The sequence below is a fragment of the Oryctolagus cuniculus genome, chromosome 6, assembly GCF_051225735.1.
Source record: "Oryctolagus cuniculus isolate XC-2025 breed Fujian yellow rabbit chromosome 6, ASM5122573v1, whole genome shotgun sequence".
Classification (NCBI taxonomy): domain Eukaryota; kingdom Metazoa; phylum Chordata; class Mammalia; order Lagomorpha; family Leporidae; genus Oryctolagus; species Oryctolagus cuniculus.
In genome coordinates, this window is record NC_142872.1 from 22,266,018 (window position 1) to 22,287,600 (window position 21,583).

General features: G+C 51.4%; 1 long non-coding RNA gene across 19 annotated transcripts in view; it reads left to right on the forward strand.

The window, feature by feature from the left end:
• Positions 1-21,583, forward strand: part of LOC103347986 (uncharacterized) — a 117,400-nt gene that overhangs the window by 40,772 nt on the left and 55,045 nt on the right. For 8 of the 19 annotated variants that reach the window (XR_016236074.1, XR_011389722.2, XR_007918955.3 and 5 more), the window contains exons 3-4: positions 3,892-3,935; positions 5,494-5,576. This is a non-coding gene — a long non-coding RNA (uncharacterized LOC103347986). Of the gene's footprint in view, positions 1-3,891; positions 3,936-5,493; positions 5,577-12,724; positions 12,987-13,249; positions 13,541-21,583 lie in introns of those variants that run through there. The other 11 variants (XR_011389720.2, XR_016236076.1, XR_016236080.1 and 8 more) reach the window with 5 other exon arrangements.

The following is a 21,583-nucleotide window of genomic DNA, read 5'->3' on the forward strand; positions in this document are numbered from 1 at the left end:
GGTGAGGTCGGAATGTGTGAAAGGCAGGATTCAAACAGAGGTCCGGTGGCCTCCAGGGCTTACGCTTTTCCCATCTCACCCCGGAACTCACTGTGAGGACAGTGCTCTCCTGAGGGGCAGACACTGTCACTGCTGCCTGCTGTGAGGAGTTGGAGGATTCAGGAGCCAGAGTCAGGCTGGGCCCGGCAGAGGAGAGGGGCTGCTGTAGCTGGGGAACCCTCTGGATCCCAGCAGTCCCAGGCAGCCATGCGACTCCTGACCAGGGACGTCCCCCTCCCAGGCCACCTCGGGGCTGTGGAGGTGGGGAGGACAGGGGTAGGGTAGGCTGTGTGCTGGGGTCAGGACAGGCGTCTCCTGGTCCACGTGGGGAATCCCCTGGGATTTTACTGGGCTTGTGGGAGGGGCCTATTGTTTTCCTGCTGCAGCAGGCCTCCAGGGAGGGAAAACTCAAGAGCCAGGCCCCACCTAGGGCTGAGTCAGCCTCTGCGGTCGGAGTGGCTTCTCTGGGGGCACAGCTCTGCTGTCCCTGCCCTCGGCCCTTCCCTCAGACCTCCTCTGCCTCCTGCTCCAGGCGCCCCTGGGCACTGTTCCTGGGCAGTGGCTGTTTTTTGTAACCCAGAGAAACAATCCTGAGGTTTGCAGCCCTCCCGGAAGAGCACCCATGCGGAGTTTGTTCATTGTCACTAGAAACAATGCAAGCAGGCAGGGCCCCTGCGTGGGGTTGCATAAACTAGGGTGGAAAATCTACAGGTAATGCAATACCACCCTCAAGCTGTTAAAATTATAGAAGAAAACATTAATGACTTGAAAAGAGCTCTTCGTAATAGATTTCGTCATAATTTAAGTCACAAAACCTAATATATGCGATCTCGTTCTTGTAAAATATGTATATAGACACACAGAAAAACGTCTGGAAAGGTGTGTGCCAGACATGAATGGTACTTACCTCTGGATAATAGAATTATAAGTGACTTTTTTTCTCTGTTTTACATATTTTCAAAATTTCCTTCAGTGAAGAAGAATATCTTCTCTAGTTATGGAGGAAGAAACTTCCCATGGTGTGTACTGGAGAGAGAAAAGGGAGGGTTTCCTTCTAGCCTAGGTCCCTGCCTTGTTCCAGGACTTCAGAGACTGTAGAAGCTGCAGAGAGGCCTGACCCTAGTGGGGTCGAGGCTACTCCCAAAGGAATAGCCAGACATTATGCAGGCCTCATCCTAACTGGCATTGCCCAAAGAGGCTGTGTGACCACTCCACCTGGCCACAGGAGGCCCCTCCATGCTCACTGTAACATGGGTTCTGTAACCCCATGGTACTGTCCTCGGAGCTCTGTGTACATCTAAGAGTGTCTACCTGCCTGCTTGGGCAGTGTTTGTCTCCTACCAGGAAGGCAAGCTCTGTGGCAGCATCAACCCTGCCTGTCTTCTCGCTGTCACTTCCCTGCAGGAGGAAAGTTTGGTTCGTAAAGAGCTGAGGACTTGCCCAACAGCCCCAAGCCATGGGTGTTTGTCCTAAGGCTACAATGGGAATCACTTCCGGGCCATCCAGAACCAGGTAGATGGCTGGCTTCTGGGGCCAGAGGGGGATGAGGCTCAGCTACAGAGAGGGCCTGGCCCAGCGCCAGCAATAATTGCAGCTGGCAGGTGTTGTGTGAATGCCAGCTTTGCACTTCACATTTTTATGAGTGAGCAAAGTGAGGGCAGAACAGGTTCACCTTTTGATCCCTTGCCCCTTGGCTTCTAGTCTTCCTGCTGCACTAGCTACCTCTGTACCTCTGCTCAGGACCTGAGTCCCGCTCTTGAACCTGCTCCAAAGTGTTCATCCCCACCAAATCTGCCCCTACCAGGATCTCGGGGACTCCACAGTGCTAAATCTAGGTGTCAATTCTCTGTCCTCATGTAACTTGACCTATCACGGTGGGTTGCTCCTTCTTCCTCCTGGTGGCCTTCCTGTTGTGCTTACTGGGCCCTCTCCGTCTCCTTGCCTGAGCTACTGGATGGGACTCAGTCCTGGGGCTGCTTCTCTGTTGGCATCCACCCCTTGATGATCTCATCCTGCGTCCACGGTTGTAAGGGACTACATGCTCAGCAGCTACCCTTATCCACCTGTCTACACTGGTCTAAAAGGTACCTCTCAGGGCCTGCCGTTGTGGCACAGTGGCTTGAACTGCTATCTGTGATGCAGGCATCCCATATCATCTGCTTCACTTTGCTGCTAATGTGTCTGGAAAAGTAGCAGAAGATGGCCCAGACACTTGGACCCTTGCCATCCACGTGGAAGACCTGGATGGACCCCGACCAATGCCATCATTCAGAGAGTGAACCAGCAGATGGAAGATCACTTTCTCTCTCTGTCTCTCCCTCTCTATCTGTCACTCTGCCTTTCAAATAAATAAAATAGATATTTAAAGATAAAAAAATAAAAGGCACCTCCACTTAATATGTCCAAAACTGAGTTCCTTATCTTCACCCCAAACATGCTTGATCTGGTACCTACAATTCTGAAAATGGCAGTTTCATCCTCCCAGTTACCCGGGCCAAAAACCTGGGGTTCTGCTTGACTGCTTTTGCATTTCTCACCTGCAGTCCACCGGCAAATGCTGTGGGCTCCATTTTTCAAAGCCCATCTGTGCCAACTTCTGACCATATCTCAACACCTCTGTGCTACTGCTCTGCTACTTCCAAGCTACTGTTGGGAGGATTTCTGCATTAGCCCCCTAACTGGTTCTACCTCTCTTATCCTCAACACAGCATTCAGAAAGATCCTGTTAAAATGTGAGTCACACCATGCCACTTCTCTATGTGTGTGCCTCCTTCTCAGAGCCAAAGCCAAGGTCATGTGAGGGCTTTTTATTCTTTCTTGCCTGTACTCTTTGAGCCTCTAACCCCTCTCATCTCCTCTCCTCTCCCCTGCTCATGCTATTCTAGCCACACTGCCCTCCTCACTGATGTATTTTAAAAAAAAAAAAGTTTATTTTATTTATTTGAAGTGTGACCTACAGTGAGAGAGAGAGATTGAGAAGTCTTCTATCTGCTGGTTCATTCCCTAAATGGCTGCAGCAGCTGGGCTGGACCAGGCCAAAGCCAAGAGCCAAATCGCCCACATAGGTGGCAGGGGCCAAGTATTTGGGCCATCTTTTGCTGCTTTCCCAGACTTACTAGCAGGGACCTGGCTGGGAAGTGGAACAGCCAGGACTCGAACCAGTACTCATTTGGGATGCTGACATTGAAGGAGGTGGCATAACCCACTGCACCACAGTGCCAGGCCCCTCCTCCTCACTGATCTTCATGCGCCAGGCAGGCTGTCACCTCCAGATCTTTGCACTTGCTGAGACTTCGATCTGGAAAGCCTCTTCCCCATGAATGCGTCTCCGTTATCCTCGTTTGTCCTCACTTCATGACTGACCTCCTCAGGTGTCCTGCCTTCCCTGGACACACCATGAAGAATCTCAGCACCCCTTCCCCAGAGTTGCCTGCCACCCTCTTCTGCTTTATTTTTTCAGTGTAGCATTTAACTCCTCTGACTGCTATGTTTTCAATTTATTGTCCTATTGGTTGTCACTGTCCCTCCATTGGCTGCAGACTCCATGAAGGCAAGAGGTTTTGTTTACTTTGTCTTGCTGCATCCCTGAGCCCCATGGAAGTGCCTGGCACATAGAAGGTGCTCAGTGAATAGCTGATGACTGATGTATTTGTAGAAATGAAGGAGGGGCCTTGAGCGTTACCGGGCTGAGTGAGAGGGAAATCGTCCAAGTGGAGAATGGCCCTGGGTGGACACCGTGGTTTCTGTCTCTGTCTTGCGCCAGCACACAGCCAACTCACAATGCTCAGCTTCCATGCAGGCTTCCACCCTCCATGCGCAGCCTCAATTGTTTACTTTCCTTTTTTCTTCCAGGTGCTAGAGTTCCCAACCGACTGGAGGCAAACAACAGCCACAGGGTAAGAGAACAATGAGATCCTACCTGGTTTGGAACTTTGCAACTTAAAAGCCTTGGAAAGCTTTCAGGGACAACCAGCACGCTAGCAGTCTTGGCAGCTGGGTAAGATGAAGGCCTAGGGGACAGAGTGAGCCATGGACAGTGAGGACAGCTCATCGTCATCATAGATGGCCGAGAGGTCCTTAGACTCTGTCTTAGCCCATTTCCTATTGCTATAAGAGAACACTTAGGCTGATTTGGGAAAGGGAAGAAGTTTCTGCAGGCTCCTGGTTCTGGAGGCTGGGAAGTCCACGATCGGCAGGGTCTTGTGCTGTGCGGTAACATGGTGGAGAGGTGCGAGGGCAGGTGAACATGTGTGGGAAAGAAAGCAGGAGGTGTTGGAAGACGTTAGTCCTCTTAAAGATGGAATCCCCTTCCACAGGCCCTGCAGCCCAACATTGCCACAATGGCTATCAAATGTCAGCCAGAGTTTAGACATTCAAACCACGGCACCCAGTACAGCAGTGTTTCCCTTGGGAGAACTTGACTCGCTCTCTAGCCATTCGGGGTGGGCCCACTGCCTGGCCTCTCTGCTCTGCCTTCCCTGTTCCCTCCATGGCCACCCCTTCCTCACTTCCTCCCTAGGCTTTGTCCAGCCTGTACAAGTCATAGCAGGCATTGGCAGAGTAACATGACTTCTTTTCGGGAAAGGATGGTTTGTTTCTATATTAAGAGGAATACACCAGGATCCTTCCAGCAGAGGAATACTGTGATCTTGTGTTAAATCTAAGTGTTTTTTAATTAATTGATTGATTAAATTTATTTGGGAGACAGAGTGCCCAAATATTTGTTTACTCCTCAAAATGCCAACCACAGCATAGGGCCAGGCCAAAAAGCCAGGAGCCTCGAACTCAGTCTACATCTCCCACTTGGGTGGCAGGGTCCCAACTATTTGAACCGCCTGCTGCCTCCCAGGGTACACATTGAAAAGAAGCTGGTATCAGCAAGAGAGCTGAGATTCAAACCCAGGCACAGTCAGGAGGGTCTCTTGGGCACACATAGCCTGCTGGGAAGTGGAAATGGTAGCCACTGCAAGGCTGCTGGGCCTGGCTCCCTCCCACACCCTGCCAAGTGCCCTGCTGGCCAATAACATCAGTGACATGGGGAGACCCGCTTCCTTATGCATGAGGTGTGTACCCACCCATGCCTGTTTCTGAGGGTTCCTGTGCATGCTCTTCTGCATAAGTGAATTTTCAAGTAAAAAGTCTTTCAAGTCTTTGTTTCCTCCTGGTTTCTTTTTGTTTGCTTTTTCTCCTTTCCTTTTGGAGGCTTTCCTCAAATGCTGGATGCCTTGGCTGCCTGTTGATATTTATGAATGGAGCAGTACAAAGCTGGGCTAAACTCTGTGTACTTGGGGAGAATTTACCAACTGGGAATTCTCTTTTGGGAGGGAGCCAGACTTTTCATTATCAAGCCTCCAAACTTTAGCATCTTTCTCCAGGGCTAGCTCTTTCAGCCTTAACACTGTTGACAGTTTGGGCCAGATCATCGGTTGTCAGGGTCTGTCTTGTGTATTGTAGAGTGGTTAGCAGCATCACTGACCCCTACCCACTGGATGCCAGCAGCAACCTCCTTCCCAGAGCTGTGACAACTGAAAGCATCTGTAAGTATCACCAGAGGTCCTTTGGGTGCAGCTTCCTCGCCGAATAGCACTAGTTGGCCTATGGCTGCACAGCAAACCGCCCCCAGACTCGGCAGCATGAGCAGCCACCCCTTTGTTACAGTACCAGTCAAGGATTCAGAAGGCGCACAGGTCTCCCCTGTTCCACCATGTCTGGGGCTGAGGCTGGGATAACTGGAATAGCTAGGGGGTGACTTGGATGGTGGCTGGGAGTTGGAACAGCTGGGGCTGAGGGATCCACTTCCAAGATAACCCTTCACTTGGCAGGGACAGCTGGAAGGCTGAGGCCAGCTGGGACCACTGACCAGAGAGACTAAGCATGGCCTCTTTAGTACAGGGCCTGGGAGCTGACGCTTAGTATGAATGTTCCGGACAGCAAGATGGAAGCTGTGTGGCCTTTTCTGGCCTTGCCTTGGAAGTCACACTGCATAGCTTCCACGGTAATCATAAACCTGCCCAGTTTCAGAGGAGGCGACACGGACCCACTCTCAGTGGGAGAAGTGTCGCAGAGTTTGCAGTTGTGTTTTAAATGCACCTGCTCCTGCCCAGGGTGATGTATACCTGGGGTCGAGAGGAGGGGGAGGGCAGCCTGTGGAGTTCCATTGTTCCGTCTCAGACCTCACCTTCATCCCCAGTGCTAACCTGCCCTCCCTCTGGTTGGAATCTTCCTTGTCCTGTCTTTTATCTCCTGCTGTGTGGGGTGGGAGTGAGGGTGGAGTTTGGGGAAGGTTTCAGTCAGTTTTTCCAGATCCTTACCCCCAACACACATACCACTCGGTTCCTGTCTCTTATCCCCACCATCCACAGTACCTGAGCTCCTCCAAGCTTCAGGGGAGGGAGATGAAGTGCTTGCTTCCCATGGGTGTCCTTATTCGGCCTCCTGCCCGCATCCCCTGTCCTCTGCTAGCTCCCAGGAGCCTATGTACATCTTAGCGATCCGTGTCTCCTTCACCATCCTCTTGGCCTTTGAGAGTTTATACCATTTGATTTTTTTTTTTAGTCTTTTAAAAAATTTACTTATTTACCTGAAAGGCAGAGTTACAGAGAGAAGGAGGGAAGGAGGGTGAAGGGAGACAGGGAAAAAGAGAGAGGAGAGAGAGAATCTGCTGGTTCATTCTCTAGATGGCTGCAACAGCCAGGGCTGGGCCAGGACAAAGCCAGCAGTGAGCAGTTTCATCTGGGTCTCCCACATAGGTTTTAGGGGCCCATGTGCTTGAGCCATCTTCAGCTGCTTTTAGGAGCATTAGCAGGGAGCTAGATTGGAAGTAGAGCAACCAGGACTGGGGGTGCTGTCATCACAGGTGGTGGCTTAACCCGCTAGCCACAATATAGGCCCCTCCATTTGATATTTTTTTTATTTAAAAGGCAGAGTTAGAGAGAGAGAGAGAGAGAGACTGACTCTTTGATCCACTGATTCACTCCCCAATTGGCTACAATGGCAGGAGCTGGGCCAATCTGAAGCCAGGAGCCAGGAGCTTCCTCCAGGTCTCCCACATGGGTGCACGGGCCCAAGGACTTGGGCCATTTTCCACTGCTCTTCCGGGCACATTAGCAGGGAGCTGGATTGGAAGTGGGGCAGTGGGGAATGGAACTGGTGCCTATATGGGATGCTGGTCCGCAGGTGGCAGCTTTACCTGCTATGCCACAGCACAGGCCTTTCCATTTGATTTCTTGACTGGCCTATCAGTGGTGCTGAGGGAGAGAGAGATCAGGTCCTGTGAATAACCTGCTGTGTTTAACTGGGAGCCTGGTTGCTTCTCCTGCAGGTGGATGTGTCTCTGCCCTGAGCTTTTACCTGCCCTGCCCATAATAGCTCTGCACAATAGTGCAGTGACCACATTTCCGCTTCCGGGGATCATTCAGACTTGTCTTTATTAACAGAGAGGGTTGCACCTCTGTGGTGGGGGCTTCAATCATTGTGTTGAACTCTTTACACCGTTTTTTGTGGCCAACTCTGTCTGTGGCTGCCTCTTGTCCTTTGTGTTGACAAGGAGGTGCCACAATTCAGCCTTGAACTTGCAGTGCAGTCTTTTTTTTTTTTTTAAGATGTATTTATTTGAAAATCAGAATTACAGAGAAGGAGAACCAGAGGCAGAGAGAGAGAGAGAGAGAGAGAGAGAGAGACACCTTCTCTCCACTAATTCACTCCCCAAATGGCCACAACAGCCAGGGCTGGGACAGGCCAAAGCCACAAGTTTCCTGTGGGTCTCCCATGTGGGTGCAGGGGTCCAAGCAGTTGGGCCATCCTCCCCTGCCCTTCCAGGTGCATTAACAGAGAACTGGATAAGAAGTGGAGCAGCTGGGACTCAAACTGGTGGCCATATGGGATGCAGACACTGCAGGCGAAAGCTTAGCCTTCTGTGCCACAGCACTGGCCCCTGTAGTGTAGTCTTTTAAGAGGAACTAACTTGGGTGACTGCTGGCCACTGTTTGCTGTCTGCCCCTCCCCCGAACCCTGCCAGCATTGGACCTTTGTGCATTGCATCAGCCAGGCTCCTGGGCCTCACGTGTCAGTTGGGTTTGGAGTGGAGGCTGAAGGGTGAGGGAGGATGATGTTGGGGTGCTGTGTCCCTCCCCCCCGATTCCCTCCCTTGCCAGATCTCAGGTCACCAATATCTGTGTCCTTCCACTCCAAACCACAACCATCGCACCTGTCCTCCCCTGCAGCCGTCTCTGAGTTCCCATAGCCACTCTCTTGTCTTCCCCGGTAAGGGGTGGGGGTGGGGTTGTTGATCTCAGCCCCCCCTGCTGCTGGCCCCAAGGTACTTCACCTACCCTTGGGGGTTTCCTTCAGTCCTGATCCCCTCCTGTTAATAGTCTCTTGCTTAAACTCTGCTCTGTTACTGTGGGGTGTGACTCTGTCACCTGCTGGGACTCTGAGTACAGACAGTTTTTCCAATTTGCTTCTAACGCAAGAGTGAATAGTCCAAGAGTGAGGTCCCCAGGGACTGTTCTAGGAGTCCTCAGCTTTGGGTATTCTGGACTTTATACACACACACACACATACACACACACACATATACTTTTTAACAGTAATACAGATAATAGAGGGCACCAGGTTAGTGACTTGGGTGTTTTGAGAGGGGAAGTAAACATGTCAATAAAGGGGGGCCAGGACAGAAAACTTATGCATAGCACCTTTCTGAGGTCATGTGACAGACAGGAAGCTGCCTGCGGTTTCAGAATTGTGTAAATGCCTTCCTGGAGAACGGACAGCCCTGCCTGTGTGTTTCCAGGTTGGTTTCTCTTGTTGGTGCTTTTGATCTGAGGAGTGGCATGTGCTTGTCCACCCAGTGGGATGAGGACACACTGGGGCCCAGGGAGGCGCAGGCCTGTCACTGCCCACACATCACCCCTGCAAGTGCTTCCAGGAGCCCATTCCTCCTGTGCCCACCTCTGTATCCAGCCTGCGTGACCCTCTGCATTCTCTTGCTGCCTAGGACTCCTGCCCTAAGCAGCCCTCACTTTTTTTTTTAACTTGCAAATGTCTTTGAAGCACACATATCTCTAGGAAAAAAAATAACATCAAGAACTCCTCCTGGCCACCCATTTCCTGAAGCATGAAAAGGAAATGTTTTATAAATGCTTCTTAAAATGACAGGAAGGGGTACTGCTACTCTGGCTGGCAAGGGTTGCCACTGTGGAATCTCACAGGTGAGATGGGGTGGCTCCTGGGGCCTGAGATCCCAGTTAGCAGCAGCATAGGCAGATTTCTCAGGGTCCAGGCCTTCTTCTAGGCCACCGCTTTGGAGCTGTCTTGGACAGGAGGAAAAGGCCCTGGGGGCATTGTCCCCATGTCATAGGGGGAGACTGAAGCCAAGGAGGCAGAGAATAGGGGCTGCAGTGAGGAGGTGTTCTTACACCCCTCCTGCCCCATGCATGCTTCTTTTACCTCTAGGAATGTCTTTGTCAAGCATGGCTACTCTTGAGTGACATAGCGTTATCAGTTGGGCTTGTCCTCTGGCAGCCCACGCCACTCTGTGTCTTTTGGCCATGTGAGCCCAGCCAAGACCCCCAGCGTCCTTTGCCCACAGAAGTGCAGGAGGCCTCAGGCTCCTTCCTGTTTGCTCTTGCTGTACAGACGCAATGCTGCCAGACAAACATGCAAGGGCACGGCCCACAAACCCAGCCTGCTCACTGTCCCCGGTGGGGCCCAGGCCTTGGCACAGCCCTCCCACAGCAGGAGGTTCAGGGTCCGTGTTTCTGGGAGGGCAGATGGCTGGTAGTGGTGGTGGTGGTGTAACACCTCTGTGCTGTGTGTTATCTGGGCCAGGCTGCCTGTAGTTTGACCAGAGCATGCTAGAGGGTGGCCGTTGCTAGGGAGTCTGCCATTAACCACATGGAAGTATGGAGGAAGGAAAAACATCAGCCCCGCACTTAGAGCTGAGCCCAACATGGTCCGTGGACAGATGTTGTAAGTTCCTAATCTGCTCGCACAGGCTGGGGAGTTTGGGCGTTGTCTAGAATCCAGGGCTGGCTGTTATCCACTAATGTACACAGTCTTGAGCCAGATCCTCTCCCTGCCCACTGATGTCCTCAGAGCCTCTGCAGTGCCTTCACCAGGAAGCATAGTTGCCACCTGTCTGTCAAAAGCCCCATAGCAGCTATGCTGAGAGATTGGCTACTCTGGCGCAGGGCAGAGCACGGCCCACCTTATTCCCATTACACGTCGTGGCAAACTGATGCAACCAGCTTTCAGCAGACACCGCCCAGGAGATATTGCAACATCATGCCACGCTGCCCAGGAAGGAGGCCCCAAATCTCACTCCCTAAACAGGAAGTGGCCTTGGTCAGTGCCTTCTGAGATCCTTGGGTGGGTCTGATTTTCCCACGATTTGAAACCAGGTCTTTCACTCTTTTCTGCACATGGTAGTCATCTGGGGTATTAGAAAATACTGATGCCTTGGCCAGCACCACAGCTCACTAGGCTAATCCTCCGCCTGTGGCACCAGCCCGGGTTCTAGTCCTGGTTGGGGCACCAGATTCTGTCCCGGTTGCTCCTCTTCCAGTCCAGCTCTCTGCTGTGGCCTGGGAAGGCAGCGAAGGATGGCCCAAGTGCTTGGGCCCTGCACCCACATAGGAGACCAGGAGGAAGCACCTGGCTCCTGGCTTCAGATCGGCACAGCGTGCTGGCCGTAGCAGCCATTTCAGGGGTGAACCAACGGAAAAAGGAAGACCTGTCTCTTTCTCTCTCTCTCACTGTCTAACTCTGCCTGTCAAAAAGAAAAAGAAAGAGAGAAAGAAAGAAAAGACAGACGGACAAGACTGATGCCTGGACCTCACTCTCACCTCAGAGATAAGGCCTTGCACCTCTGACCGAAATGATGTATGTTTCAAAAATTTTCAACTTTTGGGCCAGCGCCGTGGCTCAACAGGCTAATTCTCTGCCTGCGGTGCCGGCACACCGGGTTCTAGTCCCGGTTGGGGCACCAGATTCTGTCCCGGTTGCCCCTCCTCAAGGCCAGCTCTCTGCTGTGGCCAGGGAGTGCAGTGGAGGATGGCCCAAGTGCTTGGGCCCTGCACCCCATGGGAGACCAGGAGAAGCACCTGGCTCCTGTTTTTGGATCAGCGCGGTGCGCCGGCCGTGGCAGCCATCGGAGGGTGAACCAATGGCAAAGAAGACCTTTTTCTCTCTCTCTCTCTCACTGTCCACTCTTCCTGTCAAAAAAAAATTTTTTTTTCAACTTTTTTTAAATAGGCAAACAGAGATTCCATCCACTGGCTTATTCCTCAAATGTCTGCAATGGCTGAGACTGAACCAGGCCAAAGCTGGGAGCCAGAAACTCAACCCAGGTCTCCCACATGAGTGGCAGACACCTAATGACTTGAGCCATCACTGCTGCTTCTCAGGGTCTGCATTAGTGGGAAACTGGAATCTGGAGCTGGAACCCATGCTCCCCTCCCTCACACAAGCATTTTTGAGTTTTTGTTAGAGGATAATGTATGAGGGTACTTCAAAAAGTTGGTGGAAATGGAATTAAAATGTTTATTTTGGTGCAAAAAATTTTGGTATCCATGTTTCATAAATTTTTTGAAGGATCCTTATGTGCATGATCTTCAAATTTGTTTTGCACCAAAATAAACTTTTAATACCATCGTCTGTGAACTTTTTGAGACAGCGTCATAGATGCCAAAAATAAATAAATACATAAAAGCAACAGCAACTTGGCAGCACGAATCACACGTGTAGAACTCATGAATGTTCACAAAGTGAACTTGGCCTCGTTGCCAGCATCCGCATAGACAGAGCATCGCCTGCAGTCCTGGGCACTGCCTCTGATCACCGTCCGCTCCAGAGGCTAGCCGCCATTCTGGCTTCCAACAGTGTAAGTTAGGTTTGCCTGTTTTCTTTTTTGTTTATTTATTTATTTAGACAGGTAGAGTTAGACAGTGAGAGAGAGACAGAAAGGTCCTCCTTTTTCCATTGGTTCACCCCCCAAGTGGCCGCCATGGCCGGTGTGCGGCGGCCGGCACTGCGCCAATCCGAAGCCAGGAGCCAAGTGTCTCCCCCTGGTCTCCCATGGGGTTCAGGGCCCAAGCACTTGGGCCATCCTCCACTGCACTCCCAGGCCACAGCAGAGAGCTGGCCTGGAAGAGGGGCAACCGGGACAGAATCTGGTGCCCCAACCGGGATTAGAATCGGGTGCCGGCGCTGCAGGCAGAGGATTAGCTTAGTGAGCCATGGTGCCTACCAGGTTTGCCTGTTCAAACTATGTGATGTAAATGAAATCCTCCACTCAAGGATGTTAGTTTGTTCAGCCTTTGTCTCTGCTGCCAAATAATTTTCCTGCTGATCTGTACTCCCTCCAGCCATGTGTGAGAGTTCTGGAGTCTTCACATCCTTGCCAACAGTTTTTTTGTTTCTGTTTTTGTTTTTTTCTTTTTCATGTTAGCCATTCTAGTGGAGGTAGTATCACAATCACAGTGTGGTTTTAATTTACATTTCCCTGATGACTAATACAGTGGAGCACCTTTTCATATGTTTACTAGCCATTTAGATCTGCTCTTTGGGCATGAGTTTTTTTTAAGAGCTCCTTAAGTAACTAATGTGCAGCCAAGGTTGAAACCATTGAGCTAAACCACAAATTAGTATCTGCTGCTCCTTTTCAGTGTTCTTTCCTTGACTTTAGAGCTCTGTGGATCTGAGAGGACCTCTTGGGCCTGGGGAAAGATAATCTTCACCCCCCCCACCACCACCATCAAGCTGAGCCCACAAGGAAGAAGCAATGGGAGAGCGGAGCTTTAGGAATGCACCTCCACTTCAGAAAGGCCCGGGGGAGGGCCTGTGGCATCCACAGCTGCCACAGACATTTCCTGACCACAAAAATGGCCCCATGCTGATCTCCCAGAGCCCTGGGAATCATGTGAAGGAAGTGGAGGGCACCAGGCCAGGTACTTCCCAGTTTCTAGGTCCTGTTGAACAAGACCCAGCTCATGTGGAACTTGTGGTCAGGCTGGGGGACAGTGGAGCATGGGCTCCAGGGTCCCAGGTATAGGTGAGGGAGGCCTATTGTCTGTGGCCTTGTTCCTGGGTGGGCGAGCAGCTGCTGGGGGTGTCCTGAGTGAGTGTGGGCCTAGCTGGGTATTGGGCTTGCGTGTGAGTCCTGGTTGTCATTTCCATCATCTGGAATGGCCTTCTCTGTTCTTTGCTCTAGAATCTACACTGTAGCTGAGGCACCCTGCTCCAGGAAGTCCCTGGCTGTAGCTATTCTGAGAGTCGCAGCCCTTGAAGTAAGCATCCACACTGGCCCCCAATGGCCTGCTGCCTTGATTGAGTCTCCATTGCCTCTGTGCTCATCTTGTCCCTGCCCCTGGACTGCACCCTTGTCCCAGGGACTGCTGGGAGTTTCTCTGTGCTCCCACACAGTGAGAACAATGCCATTTGATAACTCAGTGATGCCATCCTCCAATGTGAGAAGGAAACTGCAATTAAAATGTAGACCTTACATGTCGTCAGCTTATTCCTCCCTTCTGACTCCAGCTGGGCAGGCATAAGGCCAGGATGGCCTGTGGGCTCACATTGGTGCATATGCCAGGCTGGCAGGGAGCTCTGTGGCAAGGCTGCAGTTGGACCACTGGGAGTTGCAGGGGGCAAAGAAGTTCTAGGATTCTGGCATTTGGCCTGGGCCCCTCAGTCATAGCCCCAGTGAGCTCTGAACACCTTGTGGGGTTCACCACACTGCCTAAAGCATGGAGGGAGGGGTCAGTTCTTCCTTGTCTGTCCCTTATGCTCCTTGAAGAGTATGGACCACCTTCTGCCACCTGTAGTTTGGCTAACTGCATGATCTGAGATGAGGGGCAGGAAGGCACATGGGCAAAACTGACACTTGGGAGCCTGGTGGGCCCAGAGCTAACTACAGACGTGGACTGTGCCAAGTCCTATGGATCAGGCCCATCTTGGAGATTGCTCTGAGCATGTTAGCAGAGGTGGGTGGTAGAGGTTCACATCCTTATGCAAGGAAAATCTCAGGCACAAGACGTAGTAGAGGTAAGCAAGGTAGCAAGGTTTAATGGAGGAGGGCTTCCATCAGATGAATCTGAGAGGGAGTGTTCTGTCATTTGCACTGGGGTTAAGGTTATACAGTTTAATGTTGAGAATACATCCACAACAACAAAGCAAACACCCCAGTTAAGAGATGGGCAAAGGACTTTAACAGACATTTTTCAAAAGAGGAAATCCAAATGGCCAACAGACACATAAAGATATGTTCAGGACCATTAGCCATCAGGGAAATGCAGTTCAAAACCACAATGAGGTTTCACCTGACTCCAGTTAGAATGGCTTTCATACAGAAATCAACAAACAACAAATGCTGGCGAGGATATGGGGAAAAAGGTACCTAGACCATTGTTGGTAGGAATGTAAACTGGTAAAGCCACTATGGAAGACAGTATAGAAATACCTCAAAAAATCTGAATATGGACCTACCATCTGACCCAGCCATCTCTCTCCTGGGAATTTACCCAAGGGAAATGAAATCAGTAAATAAAAGAGTTAATCTGCACCCCCTTGTTTATTGCAGCTCAATTCACAGTAACGAAGACAGGGAATCAACCTAAATGCCCATCAACCAAAGACTGGATAAAGAAATTATGAGATATTTATTCTATAGAATACGACACAGTGGTAAAAAAATAAATAAAATCCAGTCATTCGCAACAAAATGAATGAACCTGGAATACATCATGCTTAGTGAAATAAGCCAGTCCCAAAGGGACAAATACCACATGTTCTCCCTGATCTGTGAGATCTAATAGAGCACCTAAAACGAAATCTGTAGAAGTGAAATCGACACTTCGAGAAGGGATGACTTGAGCTGCACTTGTCTTGACTGTCAAGGAAGAGTTTGGGTTTTTTTGTTTTTGTTTTTATTTTTTTCTTAATACTATTTATTGAACTCTTTACTTAACATAGAGTTAATCATATGTGTATAAAGTCAATTGATGATGAATCTTAGTAAAAAAAAATAAGAGTGGGAATAAGAAAGGGAGGAGGAAGTTTGTTATTATAAAACTGTATAGTTGCCGGCCCTGCGGCTCAATAGGCTAATTCTCTGCCTGCGGCGCGGGCACACTGGGTTCTAGTCCCGGTCAGGGCGCCGGATTCTGTCCCAGTTGCTCCTCTTCTAGTCCAGCTCTCTGCTGTGGCCCAGGAGTGCAGTGGAGGATGGCCCAAGTCCTTGGGCCCTGAACCCGCATGGGAGACCAGGAGAGGCACCTGGCTCTTGACTTCAGATCAGCGCAGTACACCAGCCACAGCACGCCTGGCTCCTGGCTTCGGATCAGCGCAGTACACCAGCTGCAGCACACCGGCCGCAGCGGCCATTAGGGAGTGAACCAATGGCAAAGGAGGACCTTTCTGTTCGTCTCTCTCTCTCTCACTGTCCACTCTGCCTGTCAAAAAAAAAAAAAAAATCTGTACCCCTTAGAAGTAAATCTGTAGGAATATATGCAGAACTATACAGCCTTTTTTTTTTTTTTTTTTTTTTGGACAGGCAGAGTGGACAGTGAGAGAGAGAGAGAGAGAGAAAGGTCTTCCTTTGCCGTTGGTTCACCCTCCAATGGCCGCCGCGGCCGGTGCACCGCGCTGATCCGATGGCAGGAGCCAGGTACTTATCCTGGTCTCCCATGCAGGTGCAGGGCCCAAGCACTTGGGCCATCCTCCACTGCACTCCCGGGCCATAGCAGAGAGCTGGCCTGGAAGAGGGGTAACCGGGACAGAAAACAGTACCCCCACCGGGACTAGAACCCAGTGTGCTGGCTCCGCAAGGCGGAGGATTAGCCTAGTGAGCCGCGGCACCGGCCTAAGGGGTACAGATTTAAACCTTGTCATGAGACCCCAAATCCCATTAAGCTGGATAGTAAAAATGCTATCTTAAGTGTTAAAGTGATCATATAAATAGGATCAAGTGTCTAATAATAATAGTAGATAGAATTAAAAAAGAGAGAATGTTCCAACATGGGAAGCAGTCCACACAGCAGACTAATAGAATGACATTCGCTTTAAGTAACACTCTGACCTCAGAATCAGCGCTTAAGGCTTCCTGGTCTGGCTGAAAAGCCTGTGAGAACATTTCAGGCATGGAAAGCCAAGATACTATGGCAAAAAAATATTCCACATGAAGGATCTCTGTGGGTGAGACCCCAGTGGGTCCCTGCCATTGTAATGGAGCATTAACTTCCTGCTTAACAGGCACAGGAGACTTTGGGTCTGAGAGTCCAAGTGCAAATGCTGGGCCTCCTGTGACTGGTCCAGCGGTAGCCTGTGTCAGTCAGTCTGGGCCTGCAGTGTTTACAGGAAGAGTGTTCCCTTCCTCGGGGTAGGAGAGGTCTGGCTCCTCCCCTTTCTTGCCAACACTTGAATTTTCTCGTGAGTCTCACCCACGGAGAGACTCTGCTCCTTTCCCTGGGCCTGATCCCAGCTTCCCCTTCTTTCAGGGGCTCTTCTCCTACCCTTCAAGACCCCACCTGGGGCAACAGAGTCTCCTTCTGAGGTGGGAGGGGAAGGGGACTGGTGTTTAATGGGCAGAGTTTCAATTCAAAAAGATGAGAAAACTATGGAGGCAGGCAGGGGTGACAGCTGTGCAACAGTATGGGTGTGCTTAAAATTGGCTAAAATGAATAATTTTACATATATTTTACCATAATAAAAAGTAATTTGGAAGTGTTACAAAGATTTTTTGAAAACATTATTCAACACAAAAGGAAAAATGAAAATCATTTGCAATCACCAGGTAGAGACAGCCGCTATTCCAATTTCACAGTGTACTTTCCTTTCTTTCCTTCTCTAAAAAGGAATGTGTGTGTGTTTGTGTGTGTGTGTGAGAATGCTTATGTCTCCTCAGAGGTCGTGTGTGTGTGTGTGTGTGTGTGTGTGTGTGTGTGATGCTTATGTCTCCTCAGAGGTCGTGTGTGTGTGTGTGTGTGTGTGAGCATGCTTATGTCTCCTCAGAGGTCATAATAGGCTTAAAGAGTCTCCTCACTTCCATCCCCTGACGTTCCCCACGGTGCCATGTCCTCCCTGGCAGCCCCTGTTGTAGGTGCCAGTACTGCGACCACTTCTCATGGCTGATTCCACTTCCCTGTGTCTCCAGGAGAGCCCTTTGCTGCAAATACCCATTTCTTTTCAGTGTCTGAAGGTGTGCTACCCATACCTTGGAAAGGGTTGGAGAGAAAAGCAAGTGACTACAGCTCTCAGATGCCCCACACCTTAGCAGTGGCCACGTGAGCATGTTGGCTCTCGTGTCTCCCTGAGCCTGTTGGTCCAGGCTGTGCCAGCCTCAGGTCCCCTCCCCCATGACCCTGATCTCCATCTTGTGCCCCTTGCTTCCTGGGCCACGTTATCAATGTTTCTTCTGCTTCTCGCATCCAGCTGCTCCAGCCTGTCACGAGGCTATGCCGCCAGCTCCAACGAGCAGATATGCCCTCCCCCACTGAGAAGGCTCTGAAAGGAGTGGGGGCCCCACAGCCTCTGTTCCCTGCCCTGTACCGCTGTGGTTCAGCAGGAATGAGCCAAGCTTCACAAGCTGTGGCTCCCTTCTTCTTGGGACCTCTTTGGGTTCTGGGGTTGTCCTGCCACCATTGCCATGTAGAACTGGCCCCAGACCCCTTCCCTAGCTTTGTCATCTGATCCAGGATCCAGGGTTTTGTCAGCATCCTTGGCAGGGGGAGGGGCACCAAGGGGCCACAGTTGCTCAGATGCTGAAGTTCATGTTCGTGCCCGCTGGTTCCAGATGCACAGTGACTTCATTTGCCTCCAAAGGCCTCCACGGCAAGGTTTGTTTAATGTTGTTGTCAGGACCTTTACAACCCAGTCTGAGATTATCTTTTTATTGCAGCTTTGATTAATGATTGATCAAAAACTGATACTAGATGCATGGAAGAACAAATTTGCCCTAGAGATTAGGAAAGGTCTACATCTGCTAGGCTAACTGGGGACCTGCTAACCTAGTGTCCCTGAGACCAAACCAGGGCAGGGGTCCATTGGAAGCCCCAACCCCCACAGCTGTCACAGGTGCACTCAAACTGGGGCTGCAGAGCATTTAAATGGCCTCAAATCCTTTTTTAAATTGTTACAATTTGCAAATAAACAGCACAAGGGACAGAGCAAGAGAACCTAGAGGCTTTTAATAGATTAGTTTCTTTCCTATTTTGTTTCTAGTAATGGCTGTTAGAGGTTAGGGAAAGAGTAAAGCTTGTGTGAAGTCTGCAGCCGGGACTCCCTACCACCTGGAGCCCTGAAGAACTGACATCTGCCTTGTCCAATGGCACCAGGCAGGGGAGGAGGGTTTCATGTGCCTAAGATGTGCTGTGGCTGTTTCCATGGTCTCTGAGGCCACATTGGAATCTCCAAGGAACCCACACCTTCAGCCTCAGATGCCGGAGCGCTGGGACTCTGCCTTTGCACAACCTCCCCCACCGTGGGTTCTGCCAGTGCCCTGCTCCCGGGGGGGGGAAGGGTGGGGCTCCCAGGGAGCAGGGTGGTGGCTGGAACAGCTTTTCTCGCCCCTCAGCTCCTCTGCGGAGCCTTGGGGACAGGAAACGGAAAGCTGGCAGCGCCACCTCTAAGCTGAAACTGGAGAAGGAAACTGGAAACCCCAGAGGTTTCTTTTCCAAAGGGAGAATCCCAGTGGGGGATGGCGGGGGGAGGAGAACGCGGCATGGCGGAGGGGAGCATGTTTGCGGGCACAGTGAGCCTGGGGACAGGGGCCTCAGCACTGCCCAGCTCCCTCCCACACGGGCCAGCTCTCTGCAGTCCTGGAACGGTTTTTGCTCTCTAGGAAGAGCTGATTTCATGCTGATGTTGAAAATGCTTTTCAGCGGGGCTTTAGGAGGGACCAGGCTGTTGGTTAATCTGGGCCATTCCATCTCCCTTTGGTCTGCTGGGGCTTCCCCACATGTACACTGAGGACTTCAATCAGGAAAGGAGGTGAAACTGCTTCGTTTAGCTGAGGATCAAAGATCAAAAACTGTGGGCTCCCTTCTGTGGTCACTCCCCAACACACACACACACACACACACACGTGCATGCACATGCATATGCCCACACACTGGTTTGTGCTCACCTGGGCACAAACACTAAAAGCAGCTGCCAGCAAGGGCTCTGCTCTGGGGCGACTTTGACCCCATCAGCAGAGCAGCTCTCCCGGAAGCTGCAGGTTTCCTGAGGAGACTGGAATGCAGGGCAGGAGGGTAGAGAGCGAGCCACAACTGTCCTCACCTGCTAACTCCGCCTGCTGCCTCCTCACATGAGCTGCCTCTTCCTTAGGGGATGGCTGCCCAAGCACCCCTCCTCCCCTATGCCATGTACTCCCTCTTAGATGAAGATCCCTGCGGTTGCAGCCTCTCACAGCACCTGTGTTTTCAGATTTCTGTGTGGTTATTTGCCTAATGTTTGCCTACCTCACAGAGCTAAATCATGTGTGGCCTGGGCCTGCCATGTAGTGTTTGTTGTGTGTCCCCAGTTCCTGGAACAGTGCCTGGCATGCAGTAGCATCACGCAGAAAACCATTTAAGGTGTGCTGACTACTGATGCCTGAAGAGCCCAACAGCCGGCCGGTGCTCCAGCCAAGGGACTGCATCCCAGGCTGCAGTGTGTGGACCCCTGTCAGCCCCTCTGGGCACCTTCACTTGAGGATGCAGTGGCAGACTGCTAGCTCTGCTGCGTGTGGTTCCTTGCTTGCCCCCAGCCCATGGAATGCTTTGACTGTCCCCCATGTATACAGGCAGTTTCTGAAAGCTGTGGGCTTAGCAGGGGGAACTGGCAGGGGGAAGGGAGTCTCCTTTGGCACATCCTTGATCGCCCTGACCTTGTCCCCCTTACCTGTACAGGTGGACTTTACATAGCCTCTTCCATATCAGTAGGGAAAGGTGGTCCCTGGGCCACCAAGGAAAGAAAGGCCTGTGGGTTTAGAGGCAGGACAGCAGTTGGAGGATGCACCAGACAGTCCTTTGAGAGGAGACATGGACTGAGGAAGCAACCCTGATTTCGGCCCCCACACACCCTTGCAGTTGTCTGATTTTCTCATCTGTAAATGGGAGGTGCTGTTGTGTGTGTACCATGAAAGGCAGTATGGCAGGTACCTTAGGGCTTTGGAATCATCTGGGATCAAATCTGAGCTCTGCCATGCATGGAGTATAGGACCTTGAGTCAACTTCCAAATCTCCCTTGGCCTCATGTTTCACTTCTGTAAAATGGAAACAATCCCAGTGAATGCTGTGAATTAGTTCATGCTCCTGTCGCGTGGTGAGAACTCAGTCATCAGCAGCTGTTATCACCTTGGCCGGAGTCCTGAGGATCCAGTAAGGCAGCAGAATGTCAGCACAGTTCCCAGTCTGCAAGGGAACAGTGAGTAGCATTTTGTTTTTGTTGTTTTGTTGTTTTTATTTGAAAGGCAGAGTTACAGAGAGAGGTAGAGAGAGACTGGGGGTGGGGGTGGGGTCTTCCATCCACTAGTTCACTCCCCAAATGGCTGCAATGGCCAGAACTGAGCTGATCTGAAGCCAGGAGCCAGGAGCTTCCTCCAGGTCTCCTGCATGAGTGCAGGGTCCCACATGCTTGGGCCATCCTCCGCTGCTTTCCCAGGCTCATTAGCATGGAGTTGGTTTGAAAGTAGAGCAGCCAGGACTTAAACTGGTGCCTATATAGGATGCTGGCACTGCAGGCCTGTGCTTTAACCTGCTGCACCACCGTACCGGCTTGTGAGTAGCATTTTGGAAACACTAAAGACACAGCTTCCCTCCCACCTTTGGGGTGGGGCACTTTTTTTTCCTTCCTTAATGTTAAGCTGGAAGATGCACTGAAGGGAGGTGAACAACTGAAACCACCAACCGTCTGAGCTGCAGCAGAGCAGTGTGGCCTGTGCAGCTGGCGAGGGCCCCAGGCGGGCCCACTTCCTCCCTTCCTGCCCTGCGTCTCCCTCAAGCTAGCTGGCTTCCCAAGGCTGCAGGAAGTGGGGCCAGGAACAAGCGTCCTAGGCGTGTGAAGGAAGGCCAGGCTGGGGCTGGCAGCCACCAGGGTGGGGATGGAAGCTTTTGAGGTCCTTGCTTTGCAGGAGCCCCTGCCCTCCTGCTGCTCAGGCCTGTCCTAGATGAGCTGGGGGTAGGTTCCTGCCCAGGCTCTTCCCTCTGAGGCATCGCACACCGGGCTGGAGGGGTGGAGAGCCGAATCTTCTCTCAAAGGAAATGCAGTTGTGGTTTTGAGACGCTCATATTTCACATCTGTGGTTGGCGTTTCCCAGGGTTCTCAGGGGTGAATGCAGGGTCAGCCCCATGTCACCAAGTAAGATTTGCAGTGACCCTAGCAACAGGCTCTGCTGCCCATTGGCTGCCATTGCCGTCGCCAGACAGTGCAGCTCCTGAAGGTAGCACCAAGGCTCCCGTGTGGGCAGAGGTCTCCCCCCCATCAGAAATCACTGCCCTTGGAAGTAGCCACAGGTAAGGAAGGTGCCCTGGAAAAAGGTGGACCCAGCAGGGACAGCACTATCTGG